Below are 23,642 nucleotides of genomic sequence, written 5' to 3' on the forward strand. Positions count from 1 at the left end.
AGGTTGAAAAGAGAATTTTTAAAAGTTTACAGAATGGTTTCTGTAGCCACAGACCATAGAAAGAAATAGCATTCAAGAGGGGAAGGGAGCTGTAAAATGAAATATGGACCATGTCCATGGTAGAGCAATTCAGAAACACATCTGCTCGGTGTGGGGACTTGGCCCCTTTAAGACAAGGGTGTTCCTGACCGGAAAGTCAGATCCAACAGTGACGAAGGTATCCCTTAAGGAACCATCAATTAGTGACACTTGCCTCTGCATGGGGGACTGGAACTTCAGCTTTTAACCTTGGTTTGGCACCTGCCCACTTGCTGTCAGGTATGCTTGTCAGAGTTTGGACACTTGTCTGCCTGCCCTTTTGGCTGCCTGACACCTTCACCCAGTCTGGCCTTCCTCCTCTCCCTCCTGTGTTACAGAGAACCAACTTTGGACGCATCCTGGGCAAAATTTTGAGATAGATAAAAAGATGGAAATTCCTACTGTTTCAGAGTTTACAGTGAAAGAGAGAGCCATATGTAGGGACTAAAATAGAGATAAATGCAAAAAACTATGAGAAAATGAAGGAGGACTCTGTCCTTGATATTTGGACAGCAAAATGTATTCACAAACATTATCTCACTTAATCTCCCCATTTTCCTGTGGAGCAGGAGGTATTCACTCTCATTTCACTTTCTCATTGAAAGGTGAAGATTTGGAGGCTTACAGGTGAAAGAAGAAACAATGTGTGGAAGATTAAAAGTTCTAAATGTGCTAAGATTAGGAAAAAAGTGCTAAGAAAACCAAAAAAGATTATTTTCTATGTTTGGAACAAAAAAGAGAATAGGCCCATTATTGGAGGATTTAAAGTTAAAATGATAGAGGGAAGTAGAAATTATTATAGTCCTACTTGGCCTCTATATTTTCCAAAAAGGAACAAAAATCCATCAACTGTGGATTCCCTGAAAAGATACTAAAAGACACCTTTGATAAAACAAAGCAGTAAGAGAGACAATCGTTTCAGAGGAAGAACAATGAAAGTCATATATTTATTAGGTTTTTAGGAGTCTAGTCTAAGGCAGTTCTTTCAATATGGTGACCTGACTGGAACCAGGCAAAGTTCATGACATAATTGTTTTGATTGATGGCAAGGTGCTAAATATGTTTACATGTGCCATGTTGGTGTGCTGCATCCATTAACTCATCATTTACATTAGTTATATCTCCTAATGCTATCCCTCCCCTCTTTCCCCACCCCACAACAGGCCCCAGTGTGTGATATTCCCCACCCTGTGTCCAAGTGTTCTCATTGTTCAATTCCCACCGATGAGTGAGAACATGCGGTGTTTGGTTTTCTGTCCTTGCGATAGTTTGCTCAGAATGATGGTTTCCAGCTTCATCCATGTCCCTACAAAGGACATGAGCTCATCCTTTTTTTATGACTGTATAGTATTCCATGGTGTATATGTGCCACATTTTCTTAATCCAGTCTATCATTGATGGACATTTGGGTTGGTTCCAAGTCTTTGCTATTGTGAATAGTGCCACAGTAAACATATGTGTGCATGTGTCTTTATAGCAACATGATTTATAATCCTTTGGGTATATACCCAATAATGGGATGGTTGGATCAAATGATATTTCTAGTTCTAGATCCTTGAGGAATCGCCACACTGTCTTCCACAATGGTTGAACTAGTTTACAGTCCCACCAACAGTGTAAAAGTGTTCCTATTTCTCCACATCCTCTCCAGCACCTGTGGTTTCCTGACTTTTTAATGATCGCCATTCTAACTGGTATGAGATGGTATCTCATTGTGATTTTGATTTGCATTTCTCTGATGGCCAGTGATGATGAGCATTTTTTCATGTGTTTGCTGGCTGCATAAATGTCTTCTTTTGAGAAGTGTCTGTTCATATCCTTTGCCCACTTTTTGATGGGGTGGTTTGATTTTTTTCTTGTAAATTTGTTTGAGTTCTTTGTAGATTCTGGATATTAGCCCTTTGTCAGATGGGTAGATTACAAAAATTTTCTCACATTCTGTAGGTTGGATGGCAAGGAGAGTTTTGAAGGATAAGTAAGTGTTATGATGAGTCTAGTTGGGAGATGTATCATTGGTAGAAGGGGCTATTAACTTTGATAAGAGTAGCAGAGTTGTTCATTGAAGAAATGGATTTTTGGAAAGTTCTAGAAACAAAAGGCAATACAATTTCATTTTCTTGGAAAACTTCCTGGTAAAACTTTCATGGAATAGTAAAGTAAAGTAATATTGTAATAGTTATAGTAATAGTAAAGTAATATTGTTGTGGACAAGGTGTGGTGACTCACACCTATAATCCCAACACATTGGGAGGCCGAGGTGGGAGGATCACTTGAGCCTAGGAGTTTGAGGCCAGCCTGGGCAATATAGTGAGAACCCATCTCTACAAAAAATTTAAAAAATGAAAAATTGACTGGGCATGGTGGTATGTACCTATAGTCCCAACTCCTTGGAAGGCTGAGGTAGGAGGATTGCTTGAGCCCAGGAGTTTGCAATCAGCTTGGGCAACATAACAAGATCTCATCTCTACAAAAAATAAAAATAAATTAGCCAGGTGTGGTGACACATGCCTGTGGTCCCAGCTATTCAGGAGGCTGAGGCGGGAGGGTTGCTTGAGCCTGGAGGTTGAGGCTGCAGGGAACTGTGATTATGCCTCTGTACTCTAGCCTGGACAACAGAGTGAGACCTTGTCTCATAAAAAACATAATTCAGACAGGTGGATAGTAAAGTCATGTTAATATAAACACTGTCACAGATGGTTTCCATTCTGAATTCAAGTAGGAAAAGTAAATAACCTCATTAAGAGTAAACATAAGTTCAAAGTAAACAAGGAAAATAAAATGACATCACCTACATTTAAAAGGAATTCAATTCTTGACAAACCAGAGAAACTATAAATATTTTCTTGTAGATATGTAAACTTGAAGATGTTGAGATGTTTTCTCAGATTTGCTGCAAGTAATTGAGGATAAATTAAAATATGAGGGAGACGACAGAGTGCCAGAATGCCAGAGATGAAAGAAAGTTCCCTGGATTTTCAGAAAAATAAGGCTGACATTGATCCTATACAAAATTCTAGTCTGCACAGAGGTGTCTGACTTGACTGATCACTTACATATGCCAGGCACTAGAAATACCCTGGTGAACAAGGCAGGCATAGCCTTTTCCCACGAATTCTGTTGGTTCCTTCTCAAAATAAATTCAGAATCTGGACCCTATTTTCTTTAAACCTACATCCACTGGGTTCAAGTCAGCATCTCTTGATTCAAGTCAGCATCTCATGTTGGGATCACAGCACCAGTTTCCTAAATAGTCTCCTTGCTTTCACCTTTGTTCCTCTGTGGGTCATTCACAGCACAGCACTCTGAGTGATTCATTTAAATCCCAAATCAGATCATGTCACTCTACTGTTCATAACATTCCAAAGGTGTTGTCTCAGAACAAAGGCCAAAGTTCTTACATTGACCTACAAGACACTACAATATAGTCTCCATGATCTGGCTCCTGATACCCCACTGACTTCATTTCCTATACTTTCCACCCTTTCCATACATTCCCTCCAGCCACACTGATGTCCTTGTGCTTTTGTAAATGTCAAGTAAGATCCTCCCTCGGACACCTTTGTACTTGATGACCCTGTGCCCAGGGCACCTTTCCTTCACTTCTTTCAGGTCTCTGTTCAAATATCACATTATAAGTGAACCCTCCTCTAAGAACCCAATAGAAAAAGGTATTTCATATCTTACTTGTCCTGGGAGTCATCATGAAGGTCCTTGTTACTATTTTACTTTGGCTTTTACTCTGAGTAGCATGAGGAGTCATTGCAGGATTTTGAGCAGAGGAGTGACATGATTAACATATTCTTTAACAGGATTCCTCTGGATGCTATGTAAAAAACAAAACAAAACAAAAACAAAAAACAAAAAACAAAAAAACAAAAAAAAAAACCTGTAAGGGATGGAAACCAAGGTAGAAATGGGGACTCCATTGAAGAGACTATTGTAATAATCCAGGCAATGGGTGATGGTGGCTCAGATCAGGATGTTAGCAGTAGGAACTGACTGGATTTTGGATATATTTTAAGACAAAGTCAACAAGACTTTCTGATGGATTTGACGTAAGACATGAGAGAAAAAGGAGAGTTAAAGATAATTTCACAGATTTTGTCCTCAGCAACTACAGAAAGATGCTATGCATTGAGATGAAGAAGGCTGTGGGTGGAGAAAGTTTTGGGGGGGAAGATCAGGAGTTCAGTTTTGGACATATTGAGTTTGAGATGTCTATTAGACATCCAAATGGCAATGTTGAGTATCAGTTGGATATACAAATCTGGAGTTCTGAAGAGAGGTCTGGATTTTAGACATAAATTTGAATGTCATTGGCATATAGATGGTGTCTTAGCCTGAGTTTCTCAGAGAGTATAACTTGATGATAGTAGGAGTACAATCACAGAGAGTAGAAGAGAGGGCCAAGGGGAGCGAGGTGGGGAAGGAGAGGGAGCCAAAATGAAATGTGTTATCAGTCTGGCTGCCTCAAGATGAGACTGACTGATCTCATGGGGCTGTTGTACAAGAAATTATATAAAGTACATTTTAGGACAAGTTGCTTGGGGCTGTTTTGGTCAGCTCAAGCTGCCATAATAAAATACCATAGTCTGGGTGACAAACAACAGAAATTTATTCTCTTGCAGTTCTGGAGGCTGCAAGTCTTAAGATAAGGGTGCCAGCATGGCTGAGTTCCGGTGAGGACTCTGTGCCTGGCATGTGGATGGTTGCCTCCTTGCTGTGTGCTCATAGGGTGGCCAGAGCACTCTGGGGTCTCTCTCTCTTTTTATGAGGACACCAACCCCATCAGATTAGGACCCCACCCTTGTGACCCATTTTAACCTCTGTCATCACCTCACAGGCCCTACCTCCAAATACAGTCACATTATGGGTTAGAACTTCAACATGAGTTTTGGGGAAACAATTTGGTTTACAGCAATGCCCTATAAATCTCCTAAATTTGTGCAAAATGCATTTATTTTATCCCAACAGCCCCCAAAATCTTAATGCAGTCCAGCATCGACTCTAAAGACTAATGTCCTGAGCCTCATCTAAATATTTAAATCAGATGTAGATTAGATTCAAGGTACAATTCATGCTGAGGCAAAATTCCACAGTGGGAGAGAAGAAGAGCAAGGATATATCCATAGGCATCAATCTCCCCTTGTCCAAAAGTTCATCCCCAGGAATAAACTCTTCTTATCTTTCCAGGTTATACATTCCTGGGTATATTAGTCAGGGTTCTCTAGAGAGACAGAACTAAGGGAATACACACACACACACACACACACACACACACACACACACACACACACACGAGTTTGTTAAGTATTAACTCACATGATCACAAGGTCCCACAATAGGCCAGCTGCAGGCTGAGGAGCAAGGAGAGTCAGTCCTAGCTCCAAAACTGACGAACTTGGAGTCAAGTGTTCAAGGGCAGGAAACATCCAGCACAGGAGCAAGATGTAGGTTGGGAGGTTAGGCCAGTCTCTCTTTTCACACTTTTCTATCTGCTTATATTCTAGCCACACTTGCAGCTGATTAGATTGTGTTCACTCAGATTAAGGGTGGGTCTGCCTTTCCCAGTCTACTGACTTGAATGTTAATCTCCTTTGGCAACACCCTCACAGACACACCCAGGATCAATGCTTTGTATCCTTCAATCCAATCAAGTTGACACTCAGTATTAACCATCACACTGCATGCCCGGTGGGGCCCACCAGCATGTAGGATGAAGCCCTGAATGAGATGGGAGGCCCACAGTGGCATGAGGCAAGGCTTTGTCACATTGTGCCTGTGTGAAGTTGTTTGGAGCCATGTGGAGCTGGTTGTTGCAGTGGTGGCTGGAACAAGGGACTGTGAGGCCAAAGGGATCTGAAATGGTGCATAACAGAGCAGGATTAGTTAGGAGAGAAACCTTTCCCAGTGGTTCCCCATTCCTTAGTCAACGTAAAATGACCATATTTAAACATTTCTGGTATTAACTTACAATGCTGGAATTTATTTTAATATAGAGCAAAGCTTTTTACTCCACAATAAGGATTCAAAGTTTGAATCATAAATTAATATTTAAGGAAATACATTGACCACACTGAAGAGAACTCAAGCAATTATGGTACTCTGATCTGGTAGCCAATCCTTTCTTGATCTGATGGAAAGAAGGGAAAGTTAAAAGGTACGGGCACTGGAAAGTGGGGATGGACCTTTACTAAAGAAGACACGGTAGAAAAAAGCAATGGCATTCAATCAGCAAATTTCGAGCACTGGACCACTCTATTTGCCTGGTGCTCTTCTAGACACTGAAGTACAACAGGTTACTAAACAGACTAGATCCCCTAGGGGTTGGAGGAGGGGACAGACAGTAAACAAACAATCCACTGAAAAATATGTCAGTGGTACGTGAAAGTCCCTAAAGGGTGGTGCACCTAGAGAGAGCATGGAAGCTCCACACGCCTTCTTACGCAGTCCCTTTGCATCTGTTGGTATCTTTTGTAGTATCCTTTATAATAAAGCAGTAAACATAAAAAAAGAAAAGAAAATATGTCAGTGGTATAAGTCTTATGAAGAAGTATAAAACAGAATAGGAGTAAAGAGCGTAATAGAAGGGTGTTATTTGAAATAATTGAATGGGGAATATTGTAGAAGATGAGATTTTAGTAGAGATATAAAGCAACTCAGGGAAATGCCAGGCCAATAGATGAAAAAAAAAAATCTTGTACAGAGAATAGCTTGAGCAAGACCCCGAGTCAGGAGCATGCTAAGTTTTCAAGGAACAACAAGAAGGCCAATGTGTTTGGAAAGAAATGAGGTAGGTGGAAAATGGAGGAGGTAAATCAGAAGATGTTCTTGTGATGGAGGAAAAAGAGCATAGTTGGTTTTTTTTTTTTTTTTTTTTGGTAGATTCACTTTTCTGGGAGTAAGACCTGTTTGTTTCATTTGGACATGAATACACAAAAGGTGCAAGGAAACAGTCCATTGTGTAATGTTTTGTATGTGCCCAGTTTAATGCAACACTGTCCTGAAGCCTTATGTACACCTTTGCTTAGAATATTTCCTGAAGCCCTGGCCCTATCCATGCCTGCATCATTTGTCAATGGAAGCATCCTCACTTCAGAAAGAAAAGAGTCTATCATGCTGTTACCTACCATGTATGACTTAACTGCACCTGCCTGAATGAATCCTCCTCCTTTATACCTCAAGGCAAGATTTGTCCTTCCTGCCAGTCTGAGCTCTGGCTTCCCTCCTCAGAGTGTCTTTGTTCACAAATCACCCACTCCTCTTTTAATTACAAACTTCTTTTCCTCCATTGGTTCTTTTACTTCAGCTTTGAGAAAGGCTGAAGCCCTGCCCATCTTAAAACAACTCCCCCCAAACATGATGAGAAACTGTCTTTAGCCCATACCTATGGTGGCATAAACTCATTCTCTATACTTTTCATATTAATTTTTTACCTCAGCCACCTAAAATCTCAATTCTATACCACTTCTGCACAGAATGCTTCTCTTAGTTAATTTGCGACTGTTTGTCAAAAGTAGCTTATATCTTTCAGTTTTCGTTTTATGCAAACTCTCTGAAGTTTCTCTTTAAAAATTATTTTCCTGGCCTCCATGATGGCATTTTCCCTGATTTCCTTCCTTTGTGGCTATGCCTCAGTTTCTTTTGGTTGTTGCAGTGGTGGCTGGAACAAGGGACTGTGAGGCCAAAGGGATCTGAAATGGTGCATAACAGAGCAGGTGCATTTCCAGCTGCCTAAATGTAGATGTTTCACAGAACTGAGCTTCTCAATCAGCACAAAATAATGATCCCCTTGGTTCTTGTGGTAGCCAGAGACCCAGGAACCTTTGCCTGCAGACTCGAGCCACCTTGTCCTTTTATCTCAGTGGACGGCACAAACACTATCAATGTCCATGTTCCCTGACATGAAAAAGCCTGGAAAACATGGGTGCCCTCCACATTTGGTATTCTAGAAACTCTGTGGTGATACCATTGACTTACCTACCCCCATAGGGAGATGAATTTTAAATCTCTCATTCCAGCTATAATCTCTCTATTGAATTCTAGATCAATGTAACCTAACCAAATACCTCGTCATGGATGATCCTCAAACTTAACATGTCCAATATTAACACATTTGTTTCCAATCCCATTCCTCTCAGTGAATATCATCAACCACATACAAATGTGAAAGCGATTCTTCTTTGAACTCCATTACTCTCACATCTAATTAAACATCAAGTCTTCTTGATTTTGGTTGTGTCCTACCATTTCCAATCCTGCCTTGTCATCACTCTGATGCCACTTTAGTTTATGCCTTTGAATTGTTTTTACCTGAACCATCGTGGTAGATCTTCTTATTGTTCAAAACATTTGCAGTTCTTCCTTACAGCTCCCTTCTTTGTAAGACTCTTCGTGGTGGTGGGATTATACATTCCTCCTTCAACAAATTCAGAGAGGGTGGTCAAGGATTTGCTTAGGCTCAGAAAGTGCAAATGGAAGCTAGCAAAACTGCACAGTTCTAGGAAATGATGGTCTTCCAGTCTGCCAATTCTCCCAAGACTCCTGACACCAACCACAAGAAGTTAGAGTCCAACTACAGTTAGAGGGAAGAGTGTACACAAGACCACCCTTACTCTTACACTACTTGCAAGTTCACGGGTAATTATCCATTTGGATAATTTGTTAGAAAGACTTATAAAATCACTACAAGCTATTGTTTTCATGGTTATGGTCTATTATAGGAAAAATATACAGATGAAAAATATAGATGAAACATACAGACAAAGGAAGAGATACATAAGGTAGAGTCTGAGAGGTTTTCACAAGCAAAGATTCTGTTGTCTTCAGGATGTGTTACCCTCCCAGCGTCAGTGTGTGACAATATGCATGGAGTATTGCCAACCGGGGAAGACTGCCTGAGCTTTGGTGTTCAGTGTTTTCATTCAGGGTCTATCACATAGGCATGATTGATTAATTGATTGCCCATAGGTCGATTGCCATGTGGTTGATCCAAAACACCTTTCCCAAGTCACATGTCTTTCCAGTGACTCTAAAACTATTGGGTGTGGCTGGCCCCATCATAAGATTCACGTGGCCGGTACCTTCCCTAAACAAAGACATTCCTATGAGGTAGAACATAGATTACCTCCCAGAAGATGAAAACAAAGGCTGACCTAAATTGGGGCAAAGCCAGATTCTTTACTACACAGAAGTGAAGTGGATCAGTTCTGAATAGAAGCTTTAAAAACCAGAATAGGATTTGGAACATCTCTTTCCCCTCTGTCACCTGGCCAGCAATATTCTAGGTAAAATCAGCCTGGTCCTGAAGTGAAGATGGCATGGAAGTGAATTGCAGTTGACCCAACTGTTATATGAGTAAGAAATAAACATGATGTTCATGAGGCTCTGAGATTTTGAGATTGTTTGTTACCATGGCATAATTTCTAGAACGGGATCAGCTAAAGGATGGAGCAGTTGGCACGTGCCTCTTCCTTTTTTGCACTTTGATCTTCCAGGCCTCTTTGAGCTCAGGCCTCATTAAAGCCTATGTTTCCAGTCTCTCATGGTAAACAAACCAAGCAATTCACATTTCTGTCAGGCCCAACCAGATCCCTGCTCACTTGGTTCCAGCTTCTCCACTGGCTGTAGGCTGCTTAAGCCAGGAGCAATTAGCTCCCAGTTTGGGGAGAGAAAGAATAGAAGCCTTGCCATATTCTCTCATCCAGCTTATAAAATAAAGAATCTAATCAGATATTCTGATCCTCCTTCCCCATGGTTCCTGCCATTTGCTTTCAAATGGTTAAAACCTGGAAAGGGAAAGGTAATTGCTTAACAACCCCACACTCCAACATTGACTATCTGGGAAGGCTAAATTGCCAACTTCAGTACTTGATGGTGGGCAGAACTGGGGCAAGTAGGACTTGATAGTGTAAGTAGATTTTGTTGTTCATCCATTTTTATTTTTATTTTTGTTTTTTTATTATACGCTGAGTTCTAGGGTACATATGCACAGTGTGCAGGTTTCTTACATATATATACATGTGCCATGTTGGTGTGCTGCACCCATTAACTCGTCATTTACATTAGATATATCTCCTAATGCTATCCCTCCATGCTGCCCCCACCCCATGACAGGCCCCAGTGTGTGACATTCCCCACCCTGTGTCCAAGTGTTCTCATCGTTCAATTCCCACCTATGAGTGAGAACATGCGGTGTTTGGCTTTCTGTCCTTGCGATAGTTTGCTCAGAATGATGGTTTCCAGCTTCATCCATGTCCCTACAAAGGACATGAACTCATCCTTTTCTATGACTGCATAGTATTCCATGGTGTATATGTGCCACATTTTCTTAATCCAGTCTATCATTGATGGACATTTGGGTTGGTTCCAAGTCTTTGCTATTGTGAATAGTGCCACAATAAACATATGTGTGCATGTGTCTTTATAGCAACATGATTTATAATCCTTTGGGTATATACCCAATAATGGGATGGTTGGATCAAATGATATTTCTAGTTCTAGATCCTTGAGGAATCGCCACACTGTCTTCCACAATGGTTGAACTAGTTTACAGTCCCACCAACAGTGTAAAAGTGTTCCTATTTCTCCACATCCTCTCCAGCACCTGTTGTTACCTGACCTTTTAATCATCACCATTCTAACTGGTATGAGATGGTATCTCATTGTGGTTTTGATTTGCATTTCTCTGATGGCCAGTGATGATGAGCATTTTTTCATGTGTCTGTTGGCTGCATAAATGTCTTCTTTTGAGAAGTGTCTGTTCATATCCTTCACCCACTTTTTGATGGGGTTGTTTGAGTCTTTCCTTGTAAATTTGTTTAAGTTCTTTGTAGATTCTGGATATTAGCCCTTTGTCAGATGGGTAGATTGCAAAAATTTTCTCCCATTCTGTAGGTTGCCTGTTCACTCTGATGGTAGTTTCTTTTGCTGTGCAGAAGCTCTTTAGTTTAATTAGATCCCATTTGTCAATTTTGGCTTTTGTTGCCATTGCTTTTGGTGTTTTAGACATGAAGTCCTTGCCCATGCCTATGACCTGAATGGTATTTCCTAGGTTTTCTTTTAGGGTTTTTATGGTTTTAGGTCTGACATTTAAGTCTTTAATCCATCTTGAATTAATTTTTGTATAAGGTGTAAGGAAGGGATCCAGTTTCAGCTTTCTACATATGGCTAGCCAGTTTTCCCAGCACCATTTATTAAATAGGGAATCCTTTCCCCACTTCTTGTTTTTGTCAGGTTTGTCAAAGATCAGATGGTTGTAGATGTGTGGTATTATTTCTGAGGGCTCTGTTCTGTTCCATTGGTCTATATCTCTGTTTTGGTACCAGTACTATACTGTTTTGGTTACTGTAGCCTTTTGTATAGTTTGAAGTCAGGTAGCAGGATGCCTCCAGCTTTGTTCTTTTGGATTAGGATTGTCTTGGCAATGCGGGCTCTTTTTTGGTTCCATATGAACTTTAAAGTAGTTTTTTCCAATTCTGTGAAGAAAGTCATTGGTAGCTTGATGGGGATGGCATTGAATCTGTAAATTACCTTGGGCAGTTTGGCCATTTTCACGATATTGATTCTTATATCTATGATCATGGAATGTTTTTCCATTTGTTTGTGTCCTCTTTTATTTTGTTGAGCAATAGTTTGTAATGCTCCTTGAAGAGGTCCTTCACATCCCTTGTAAGTTGGATTCCTAGGTATTTTATTCTCTTTGAAGCAATTGTGAATGGGAGTTCACTCATGATTTGGCTCTCTGTTTGTCTGTTATTGGTGTATAGGAATGCCTGTGATTTTTGCACATTGATTTTGTATCCTGAGACTTTGCTGAAGTTGCTTATCAGCTTAAGGAGATTTTGGGCTGAGATGGTGGGGTTTTCTAACTATACAATCATGTCATCTACAAATAGGGATATTTTGAGTTCCTCTTTTCCTAATTGAATACCCTTTATTTCTTTCTCCTGCCTGATTGCCCTGGCCAGAACTTCCAACACTATGTTGAATAGGAGTGGTGAGAGAGGGCATCCCTGTCTTGTGCCAGTTTTCAAAGGGAATGCTTCCAGTTTATGCCCATGCAGTATGATATTGGCTGTGTGTGTGTCATAAATAGCTCTTATTATTTTGAGATACATCCCATCAATATATAATTTATTGAGAGTTTTTAGCATGAAGGGCTGTTGAATTTTGTCAAAGGCCTTTTCTGCATCTTTTGAGGTAATCATGTGCTTTTTGTCTTTGGTTCTGTTTATATGATGGATTATGTTCATTGATTTGTGTATGTTGAACCAGCCTTACATCCCAGGGATGAAGCCTACTTGATCATGGTGGATAAGCTTTTTGATGTGCTGCTGGATTCGGTTTGCCAGTATTTTATTGAGGATTTTTGCATCGATGTTCATCAGGGATATTGGTCTAAAATTCTCTTTTTTTTTTTTGCTGTGTCTCTGCCAGGCTTTGGTATCAGGATGATGCTGGCCTCATAAAATGAGTTAGGGAGGATTCCCTCTTTTTCTGTTGATCGGAATAGTTTCAGAAGGAATGGTACCAGCTCCTCTTTGTAACTCTGGTGGAATTCGGCTGTGAATCTGTCTGGTCCTGGACTTTTTTTGGTTGGTAGGCTATTAATTATTGCCTCAATTTCAGAGCCTATTATTGGTCTATTTAGGGATTCAACTTCTTGATTTAGTCGTGGGAAGGTGTATGTGTCCAGGAATTTATCAATTTCTTCTAGATTTTCTAGTTTATTTGTGTAGAAGTGTTTATAATATTCTCTGATGGTAGTTTGTATTTCTGTGGGGTCAGTGGTGATATCCCCTTTTTCATTTTTTATTGCATCTATTTGATTCTTCTCTCTTTTCTCATTAGTCTTGCTAGCCATCTATCAATTTTGTAGTTCTTTTCAAAAACCAGTTCCTGGATGCATTGATTTTTTGAAGGGGTTTTTGTATCTCTATCTCCTTCAGTTCTGCTCTGATCTTAGTTATTTCTTGCCTTCTGCTAGCTTTTGAATGTGTTTGTTCTTGCTTCTCTAGTTCTTTTAATTGTGATGTTAGGGTGTCAATTTTAGATCTCTCCTGCTTTCTCTTGTGGGCATTTAGTGCTATAAATTTCCCTCTACATACTGCTTTAAATGTGTCCCAGAGATTCTGGTATGTTGTGTCTTTGTTCTCATTGGTTTCAAAGAACATCTTTATTTCTGCCTTCACTTCGTTATTTATCCAGTAGTCATTCAGGAGCAGGTTGTTCAGTTTCCATGTAGTTGAGTGGTTTTGAGTGAGTTTCTTAATCTTGAGTTCTAGTTTGATTGCACTGTGGTCTGACAGACAGTTTGTTGTAATTTCTGTTCTTTTACATTTGCTGAGGAGTGCTTTACTTCCAACTACGTGGTCAATTTTGGAATAAGTACAATGTGGTGCTGAGAAGAATGTATATTCTGTTGATTTGGGGAGGAGAGTTCTGTAGATGTCTATTAGGTCTTTTTGGTGTGAGCTGAGTTCAATTCCTGGATATCTTTGTTAACTTTCTGTCTCATTTTTCTAATGTCGACAATGGGGTGTTAAAGTTTCCCATTATTATTGTGTGGGAGTCTAAGTCTCTTTGTAGGTCTCTAAGGACTTGCTTTATGAATCTTGGTGCTCCTTCATTGGGTGCATATATATTTAGGATAGTTAGTTCTTCTTGTTGAATGGATCCCTTTACCATTATGTAATGACCTTCTTTGTCTCTTTTGATCTTTGTTGGTTTAAAGTCTGTTTTATCAGAGACTAGGATTGCAACCCCTGCTTTTTTTTTTTTTTTTTTTTCCGTTTGCTTGGTAGATCTTCCTCCATCCCTATATTTTGAGCCTATGTGTGTCTCTGCATGTGAGATGGGTCTCCTGAAAACAGCACAATGATGGGTCTTGACTCTTTATCCAATTTGCCAGTCTGTGTCTTTTAAATGGAGCATTTAGCCCATTTACATTTAAGGTTAATATTGTTATGTGTGAATTTGGTCCTATCATTATGATGTTAGCTGGTTATTTTGCTCATTAGTTGATGCAGTTTCTTCCTAGCTTCGATGGTCTTTACAATTTGGCTTGTTTTTGCAGTGGCTGGTACCGCTTGTTCCTTTCCATGTTTAGTGCTTCCTTCAGGAGCTCTTGTAAGGCAGGCCTGGTGGTGACAAAATCTCTAAGCATTTGCTTATCTGTAAAGGATTTTGTTTCTCCTTCCCTTATGAAGCTTAGTTTGGCTGGATATGAAATTCTGGGTTTAAAATTCTTTTCTTTAAGAATGTTGAATATTGGCCCCCACTCTCTTCTGGCTTGTAGAGTTTCTGCCGAGAGATCCACTGTTAGTCTGATGGGCTTCCCTTTGTGGGCAACCCGACCTTTCTCTCTGGCTGCCCTTAAGATTTTTTCCTTCATTTCAACTTTGGTGAATCTGACAATTATGTGTCTTGGAGTTGCTCTTCTCACGAATTATCTTTGTGGCGTCCTCTATATTTCCTGAATTTTATGTTGGCCTGCCTTACTAGGTTGGGGAAGTTCTCCTGGATAATATCCTGAAGAGTGTTTTCCAACTTGGTTCCATTCTCCTTGTCACTTTCAGGTACACCGATCAAACGTAGATTTGGTCTTTTCACATAGTCCCATATTTCTTGGAGGCTTTGTTCTTATTACTCTTTTTTTCTCTAAACTTCTCTTCTCACTTCAGTTCATTCATTTGATCTTCAATCACTGATATACTTTCTTCCAGTTGATTGAATCGGCTACTAAAGCTTGTGCATGTGTCATGTAGTTTTCATGCCATGGTTTTCCACTCCATCAGGTCATTCAAGGACTTCTCTACAGTATTTATTCTAATTAGCCATTTGTCTAATCTTTTTGCAAGGTTTTTAGCTTCTTTGTGATGGGTCCGAACATCCTCCCTTAGTTCACAGACGTTTGTTATTACTGATCGTCTGAAGCCTTCTTCTCTCAACTCGTCAAAGTCATTCCTCCATCCAGCTTTGTTCTGTTGCTAGTGATGAACTGCATTCCTTTGGAGGAGAAGAGGCACTCTGATTTTTAGAATTTTTAGCTTTTCTACTCTGGTTTCTCTCCATTTTTGTGGTTTTATCTACCTTTGGTCTTTGATGATAGTGACATACAGATGGGGTTTTGGTGTGGATGTCCTTTCTGTTTGTTAGTTTTCCTTCTAACAGTCAGGACCCTCAGCTGTTGGAGTTTGCTGGAGGTCCACTCCACACCCTGTTTGCTTGGGTATCACCAGCAGAGGCTGCAGAGCCGCAAATATTGCAGAATGGCAAATGTTGCTGCCTGATTTTTCCTCTGGAAGCTTCGCCCCAGAGGGGCAGCCGGCCGTGTGAGGTGTCAGTTGGCCCCTACTGGGAGGCGTCTCCCAGTTAGGCTACTCGGGGGTCACAGACCCACTTGAGGAGGCAGTGTGTCCATTCTCAGATCTCAAACTCTGTGCTGGGGGAACTACTGCTCTCTTCAAAGCTGTCAGACAGGGACGTTTAAGTCTGCACAAGTTTCTGCTGCCTTTTGTTCAGCTATGCCCTGCCCCCTGAGGTGGCGTCTACAGAGGCAGGCAGGCCTCCTTGAACTGCAGTGCGCTCCACCCAGTTTGAGCTTCCCGGCTGCTTTGTGTACCTACTCAAGCCTCAGCAATGGTGGGTGCTCCTCCCCCAGCCTCACTGCCGCCTTGCAGTTTGATCTCAGACTGCTGTGCTAGCAGTGAGCGAGGCTCTGTGGGCGTGGGACCCTTTGAGCCAGGCATGGGATATAAACTCCTGGTGTGCCATTTGCTCAGACCATTGGAAAAGTGCAGTACTAGGGTGGGAGTGACCCAATTTTCCAGGTGCCGTCTGTCATGACATCCCTTGGCTAGGCAAGGGAATTCCCCAACCCCTTGTGCTTCCCAGCTGAGGCAATGCCTCGCCCTGCTTAAGCTCACACTCTGTGGGCTGCACCCACTGACTTGCACCCACTGTCTGACAAGCCCCAGTGAGATGAACCCAGTATTTAAGCTGGAAATTCAAAAATCACCCATCTTCTGCATCATTCACGCTAAGAGATGTAGACTGGAGCTGTTCCTATTTGGCCATCTTCTGTTCATTTATTTTTAATAAGACCATTCTAAGTACAGAAAATAGATGATTTACTCACTATTAAGGGAGACAAAAAAGGAGCTAGTAGGGTGTTATGGCAAATAATGAACATTTGTGTTAAATCAGTTTGGGTCATTTTCTAGGAGGGAATCAGCTAATGGATGAGGCAGTCAGCATTTCCAATGAGTCTGAGGCTGTCACATGCATGGGCAGCAAAGCTAGCAAGCAGCTGATGGGCTGGCCGTAGTGCAGCCTGTCAAGAGGGTGAGAGAGGCTCTGAGAGAGGAGATGGAGTGGTGGGTGGCTTTGAGGAGGAGGCCAAGAATCTATATTTGATCTAGGAGGTAAAAGCACAAAGTGGCTGAAGCAGTTCACAGAAGAATTAATTTCCAGGGAAACAGGATACTTAGCAAATTGTCTCTTTTCCTGAATTGACAGATATGATAGGAACTATAGTAATACATCTCAAAGGATGAGCAGTTTATTCCCAGGGGTACTTTATTTACTGAAAAGTAAATCTCACTGAGAACCCGGCTGGAAATATCTTTTCATTTACTAGGCTCTCTGCCTGCCTTCCCTTTAATAGAAAACAAGCCAGGAATGTTCTCAAATAAAACTAAAGACCATACGGCCACTAGTGAGTTCTAGAGGAACATTTATAACAATAATTGCAGACAGAAGATCATTCTTTCACGGATTGTTTCCCAGGCCTCCTTGTTGAAGGAAAACAGACGATACCGTGTAACACTGGACCTGATGCTTCCTATAAAGTTCAGAGATAGTCAACTGGAACTTAAGGGGAAAGAAAATGTGGACAGAAAGAAAATACTCGAGAGAAGGGTTTTTTTTTTAAATGGTAAAAGACCTTACAGGAAGTATGTTGAGCAGTTCATGAACTCCTGAGTTACTTTTTCTTCTTTTTCCACTTCGACAGCACCAAACCTTCTGCTTCTCTGTCTCTGCAACCCCCAGAACCCCAGGAACTGTCCCTAGGTGGGCACCAAAATGGAGCTGTCTCTAGGATCATGTGATACTATTTCTTGAAACTAGCAGAGGAATGACAATGGTGAAGGCAAGATGGCCATGATGAAATAGACACTTATGCAGAGTGGGTGTCTACTCTTCACTGATAATCTTGCTTGATATGCACTAAGCTTGGCACAGAATGTAGACCTTCCTTCGTTTTCCTTATGAAAGGGTGGAACAAGCAGCTCCTGCAAGGTTATGGTAGGGTTGGAAATACCAAATGGATCCCACGCCTCAAGATATTCCTTCTCCAGGTTTGTTCTCAGGATCTGAAAGACTTTTCTTGCCAATAAAATGATTTCTTGAGTGCCTGCTGGAGACATGCATCTTAAATGAAGCAAAGGCAAGAAGTTAGTTCTCTGGTGAGAGTGAGTGCTTGTGTTAAGTCCAGTGTGGCCCAGAACACTTCCTTTTCCTCTTTAGTATCATCTCTGTGAGGAGAGAAGTCCAGGGGAGGTGGAGCAGGGGTTAGGTAGTTTGATGGGTAAGCGGAGGTTTGAAACATGGATGGATTCCTCTCAGAACCCAGTAAAAAATTTTAAGCTAGAAAAATGCTTGTAGGATAAAGATATAAAGAAAGTAGGAATAATGGAGGGCACGGTCAGGCACAGGCTTGTGTGAGGATGCTGTGTGTGCACGCGTGTATGGGGACTACAGAAAGGGGCTGGAGGGTAACAAACAGAGAGGATGGCATTGTGAGACTTGAAGGTAGATGTTTTCAACTTCACAACTTTAAAATTTTTCTTACCTGGTAGTACCACTTATTTCCTGACCATGCCATATTAGTTTATCGTTGGTAGCTCCTGCAAGAGTTTTAATCTATATTTATATCCCTCTCTATATATTTTGTATATAATTTTAACTGTATATAATATTGTATATTATAATTTTATTTTTAGGCCAATTTCAGATTTATAGGAAAATAGATTTATGGAAAAATTGAGAGATTCTGTCTCCACCTCCTCACCCCCCAGTTCTCTTGTATTAATGTGGTACATTTGTTACAATTAGTAAAGAAATATTGGCCGGGCGCGGTGGCTCAAGCCTGTAGGCGCGGTGGCTCAAGCCTGTAATCCCAGCACTTTGGGAGGCCGAGGCGGGCGGATCACGAGGTCAGGAGATCGAGACCATCCTGGCTAACACGGTGAAACCCCGTCTCTACTAAAAATACAAAAAGAAATTAGCCGGGCGTGGTGGCGGGCGCCTGTAGTCCCAGCTACTCCGGAGGCTGAGGCAGGAGAATGGCGTGAACCCGGGAGGCGGGGCTTGCAGTGAGCCGAGATCGCGCCACTGCACTCCAGTCTGGGCGACAGAGCGAGACTCCGTCTCAAAAAAAAAAAAAAAAAAAAGAAATATTGATACATTGTAAGGCCATAGTTACATTAAGTGTCACTCTTTGTGTTATACCATTCTATGAGTTTTGGGGAATGCATAATGTCATGTATCTACCATTACACTAACAAACAGAATAATTTTTACTGCCTTAACAATCTCCATGCCTAACATATTCATCCCTCCCCCAGGGTTCATTTTTAAATTGAATATAGTAGCTAATGGAAGAGTGAATTCAATGTACACTTGTATGTGTGATGTAAGAATATGTGTATGTATATGTCTGTGTGTTTATGTGTGTGTGTGTGTATATATATATATATATTCATGCACTGCATAATGGCATTTCTATAAACGATGGATTATATATATGATGATGGTCCCATAAAATTATAATAGAGCTGAAAGATTCCTGTTTTTTAGGGATGTCCTAGCCATTTGTAAAGTTGTAGACCAATGCATTACTCACATGTTTGTGGTGATGCAGATGTAAACAAACTTACTGGGCTGCCAACCATGTAAAAGTATAGCACATACAATTATGTACAGTACATAATACTTGATAAGGATAATAAAAGACCATGTTACTAGTCTACATGCTTACTATACTGTTCTTTTAATCATTATTGGAGAGTGTACTCCTTTTACTTATTAAAAAAGTTAATTGTAAAACAGTCTCAGGCAGGTTCTTTAGGAGGCATTCCAGAGGAAGGCACTGTTACCATAGGCGATGGCAGCTCCGTGTGTATTTTCCCTGAATACCTTCTAGTGGGACAAGATGTGGAGGTGGAAGACAGTGACAATGATGATACTGACCCTGTGTAGGCCTTAGCTAACGTGTATTTGTGTCATAGTTTTTACAAAAAAATTAAAAAAGTAAAAAATAAAAATTTTAAGCTAGAAAGAAGCTCATAGGATAAAGATATAAAGAAAGAAACTATTTTTGTGTAGCTTTACAATGTGTATGTGTTTTAAGCTAAGTGTTAAATAAGCTAATTTGCTATTGAAGAAAAAATATATATTTATTATTATACTTTAAGTTCTGGGATACATGTGCAGAATATGCAGGTTTGTTACCTGCATGTTTGTTCCCTGTGTCTATATGTTCTCACTGTTCAGCATCCACTTATGAGTGATAATATGTGGTGTTTGGTTTTCCGTTCGTGTGTTAGTTTGCTGAGAATGATGGTTTCCAGCTTCATCCATGTCCCTGAAAAGGACACGAACTCATTCTTTTTTATGGCTGCATAGTATTCCATGGTGTATATGTGCCACATTTTCTTTATCCAGTCTATCATTGATGGGCATTTGAGTTGGCTCCAAGTCCTTGCTATTGTGAACAATGCTACAATAAATATATGTGTGCATATGTCTTTATAGAGGAATGATTTATAATCCTTTGGGTATATACCCAGTAATGGGATTGCTGGGTCAAATGGTATTTCCAGTTCTGGATCCTTAAGGAATCACCACACTGTCTTCCACAATGGTTGAACTAGTTTACAGTCCCACCAACAGTGTAAAAGTATACCTATTTCTCCACATCCTCTCCAACACCTGATGTTTCCTGAGTTTTTAATGATTGCCATTCTAACTGGTGTGAGATGGTATCTCATTGTGGTTTTTATTTGCATTTCTCTAATGACCAGTGATGATGAGCTTTTTTCCATATGTTTGTTGGTTGCATAAATGTCTTCTTTTGAAGAGTGTCTATTCATATCCTTCACCTACTTTTTGATGGGGTTGTTTTCTTCTTGTAAATTTGTTTAAGTTCTTTGTAGATTCTGATTATTAGACCTTTGTCAGATGGATAGATTGCAAAAATTTTCTCCCATTCTGTAGGTTGCCTATTCACTCTGATAATAGTTTATTTTTCTGTGCAGAAGCTCTTTAGTTTAATTAGATACATTTGTCAATTTTGGCTTTTGTTGCCATTGCTTTTGGTGTTTTAGTCATGAAGTCTTTGCCCATGCCTATGTCCTGAATGGTATTGCCTAGATTTTCTTCTAGGGTTTTTATGGTTTTAGGTCTTATGTTTAAATCTTTAATCCAGCTTGAGTTAATTTTTCTATAAGTTGTAAGGAAGGGGTTCATTTTCAGTTTTCTACATATGGCTAGCCAGTTTTCCCAACACCATTTACTATGTAAGGAATACTTTCCCCATGTCTTGTTTTCGTCAGGTTTGTCAAAGATCAGATGGTTGTAGATGTGTGGTGGTATTTCTGAGGCCTCTGTTCTCTACATGTATTAAAAAATACATTTAGTGTGGCCTAAGTGTACAGTGTTTATAAAGTCTGCAGCAGTGTACAGTAATGTCACAGGCCTTCATAGTCACTCACCACTCACTCACTGTCCACCCAGATCAACTTCCAATTCCGCAACCTCCATTCATGGTAAGTGCCCCCTATGCAGATGTACCATTATTTTTTATCCTTTATAATGTACTTTACTGTATCTTTTCTATGTTTTTGTATGTTTAGATACACAAATACTTACCATTGTGTTACAACTGCCTACAGTACTCAGCACAGTAACATGCTATACAGGTTTGCAGCCTAGGAGCCATAGGCTATAACATATAGCCTAACTGTGTAGTAGGCTGTACCACTGAGGTTTGTGTAAGTGCACTCTCTGATGTTTGAACAATGATGAAATTGCCTAATAATGCCTTTCTCAGAACATATCCCCATTGTTAAGTGACACATGACTGTGTGTGTATATATACATATATACACACACACACACTCAGACATACACATATACATATACATGCATATAAACAAATAATCCTGTATTTAAATGACACCAGTTTCTTCTGGCTGCTTTTAAACTATCTCCAATAAAAAAAGAGGCTGCATATGTATAAAATCTTTATTCTTCTACCTTGCGTCTGAGGTGTGTTCTTTGGCACAACAATGCAGCAGTATTGTCATCTATCATTAAACCCATGCAGTGTCAAACTTATCACCTTGACACTTTCATGATCCTTAAGATGTCCTTGTAAAGGCTTGATGTCATGGCAACCAGTGTGATATATCAGGACCTAGCACTGCTGAACTACTCTTAATAAATCAGGCATAATTGGCATATATGCATTATAATGAAATAAAAGTTATTCAACTGGAATGATTTTATATCGTGCAACATTAAGTCATTAAATTTGCTAGTCTTGATCTTACTTTGGTGTCAGTATTCTTGTTTAGTTTAAAAAAAGCCCTTACATTTTAGTATCTTGCTTTAAAAAGTAGCTATTTATGGATAATATATTGTTCAATAGCTCAATGCATGATTTATTTATTTCCTTTTGACAGTTAATTTTAAATTCTGGTGTGTTTAGGTCAGAGAGGAAATAAGTTATAAGACTGTCTTTCTGTTCTCCAGTGGAGTGAAGGTACTTGCATGTACATCAGTGTACCTGGCTGCTGTGTGGTCAGTCATGGTGCTGGTTAGCTGTTGGGTAGGTAACTGCGTGAGTTACAATGCATGTGCCAGGAGTGGTTACCTCACGCCCTCATGATTTCCTATTGTTTTTTTGATTGTTTCCAAATCTGGGGTGAAGCTAAGAAGAACTAACTATTGAAAGTTTGAAGGCAAGGAAGAATTTAGGAAGGGTGGAAGGCATAATACCTAGCTATTCAGAGTAATCAGAAGACTAGCAGATCTCTGATTCTGGAAGCTTGTTAGAAATGCAGAATTTCAGATCCCTCCCCAGTTCAACTGAATCAAGATCAGCTTATAATCATGACTCCCAGATAATTCGTATGTACAGTAAAGTTTGAGAAGCACTAGCTTAGTGGTTAAGCACATACACCCTGGAGTGGGAAGGACATGGGTTTCAACTGTGGCTCCACTATTTTCTAATGGCAGCAATTGGGCAGGTTACTCAGTTTCTATGTGGTCCTTTAATGTGGGAATCAAAATTATGCTCTTAGGAGGATAATGACACAATAGACGTACAGTGTCCAGCACAATCCTTATATTCAGTAGTGTTTGTGTCACTTGTAATTAAAACTGGTGGGAGACAATGAGATACTATCTCATACCAGTCAGAATGGCCATTATTATAAAGTCAGAAAATAACAGATGCTGACAAGGTGGAGAAAAGGGAATGTTTATACACTGTTGGTGGGAGTGTGAATTAGTTCAACCATTGTGGAAAGCAGTATGGCAGTTACTCAGAGAGCTAAAAATGGACTGCCATTAGCCTCGGCAATACCATTACTGGGTGTATACCCAAAGAAATGTAAATTATTCTACCATAAAGACACATGCATTTGTATGTTCATTGCAGCACTGTTTGTAATAGCAAAGACATGAAATCAACCTAAATGCCCATCAATGGCAGATGGGATAAAGAAAATGTGGTACATATAAACCTTGGAATACTATGCAGCCATAAAAATGAATGAGCTCATGTCTTTGCCAAGAACATGGATGGAGCTACAGGCCATTATCCTTAGCAAACTAATGGAGGAACAGAAAACCAAATACTGCATATTCTCACTTATAAGTGAGAGCTAAATGATGACATATGGCCACAAAAAAGAGAACAACAGATGTTGGGGCCCATTTGAGGGTGGAAGGTGGGAGGAAGGAGAGGTTCAGAAAAAAAAATCTGTTGAGTACTAGGCCTAGTACCTGGGTGATGAAATACAGCAAACTCTTGTGACGTGAGTTACCTATGTAACAAACCTGCACATGTACCCCTGAACTTAAAAGTTAAGAAAAAAATACTGGTGGTAGAGTCATTGCTCAAGGAAATACTGATATAAGTGACAGAGAACAGGCCCCAGCTGGAAAATGTGATAGGGCATATGAGTCAAAATCAGTAAGAAGTAATGAATAGCATTAGAACTTAGGAGGTGTCCAGAGAGTGGAGACAGTCTAACCAAATACTCTGGATGATTTACAGGGTCAGGATCTACCTTACTAGTCCAGCTGAGCTTTTCTAGTTTTGTATTTGCAAAACATCCCAAGTATTCAGTAATTGAGTATCATTGCTTCAGCAGCTCTTGCAAAGTAAGAAGAGGGCGAATAAGGAAACAAGAAAACAGCCATCTCCCTTTAGAATTATAGGAGGCCGTGTTTGGAAGAAGCTTTAGTGGTTATCTATTCACATCTCC

General features: G+C 40.2%; 1 long non-coding RNA gene across 2 annotated transcripts in view; it reads left to right on the plus strand.

Moving 5' to 3' along the window:
- The window catches only part of LOC139355808 (uncharacterized), a 41,587-nt gene that overhangs the window by 8,354 nt on the left and 9,591 nt on the right, over positions 1-23,642 (plus strand). The window lies entirely within an intron of this gene.

This window comes from Macaca nemestrina, chromosome 8, assembly GCF_043159975.1.
Source record: "Macaca nemestrina isolate mMacNem1 chromosome 8, mMacNem.hap1, whole genome shotgun sequence".
Lineage (NCBI taxonomy): Eukaryota > Metazoa > Chordata > Mammalia > Primates > Cercopithecidae > Macaca > Macaca nemestrina.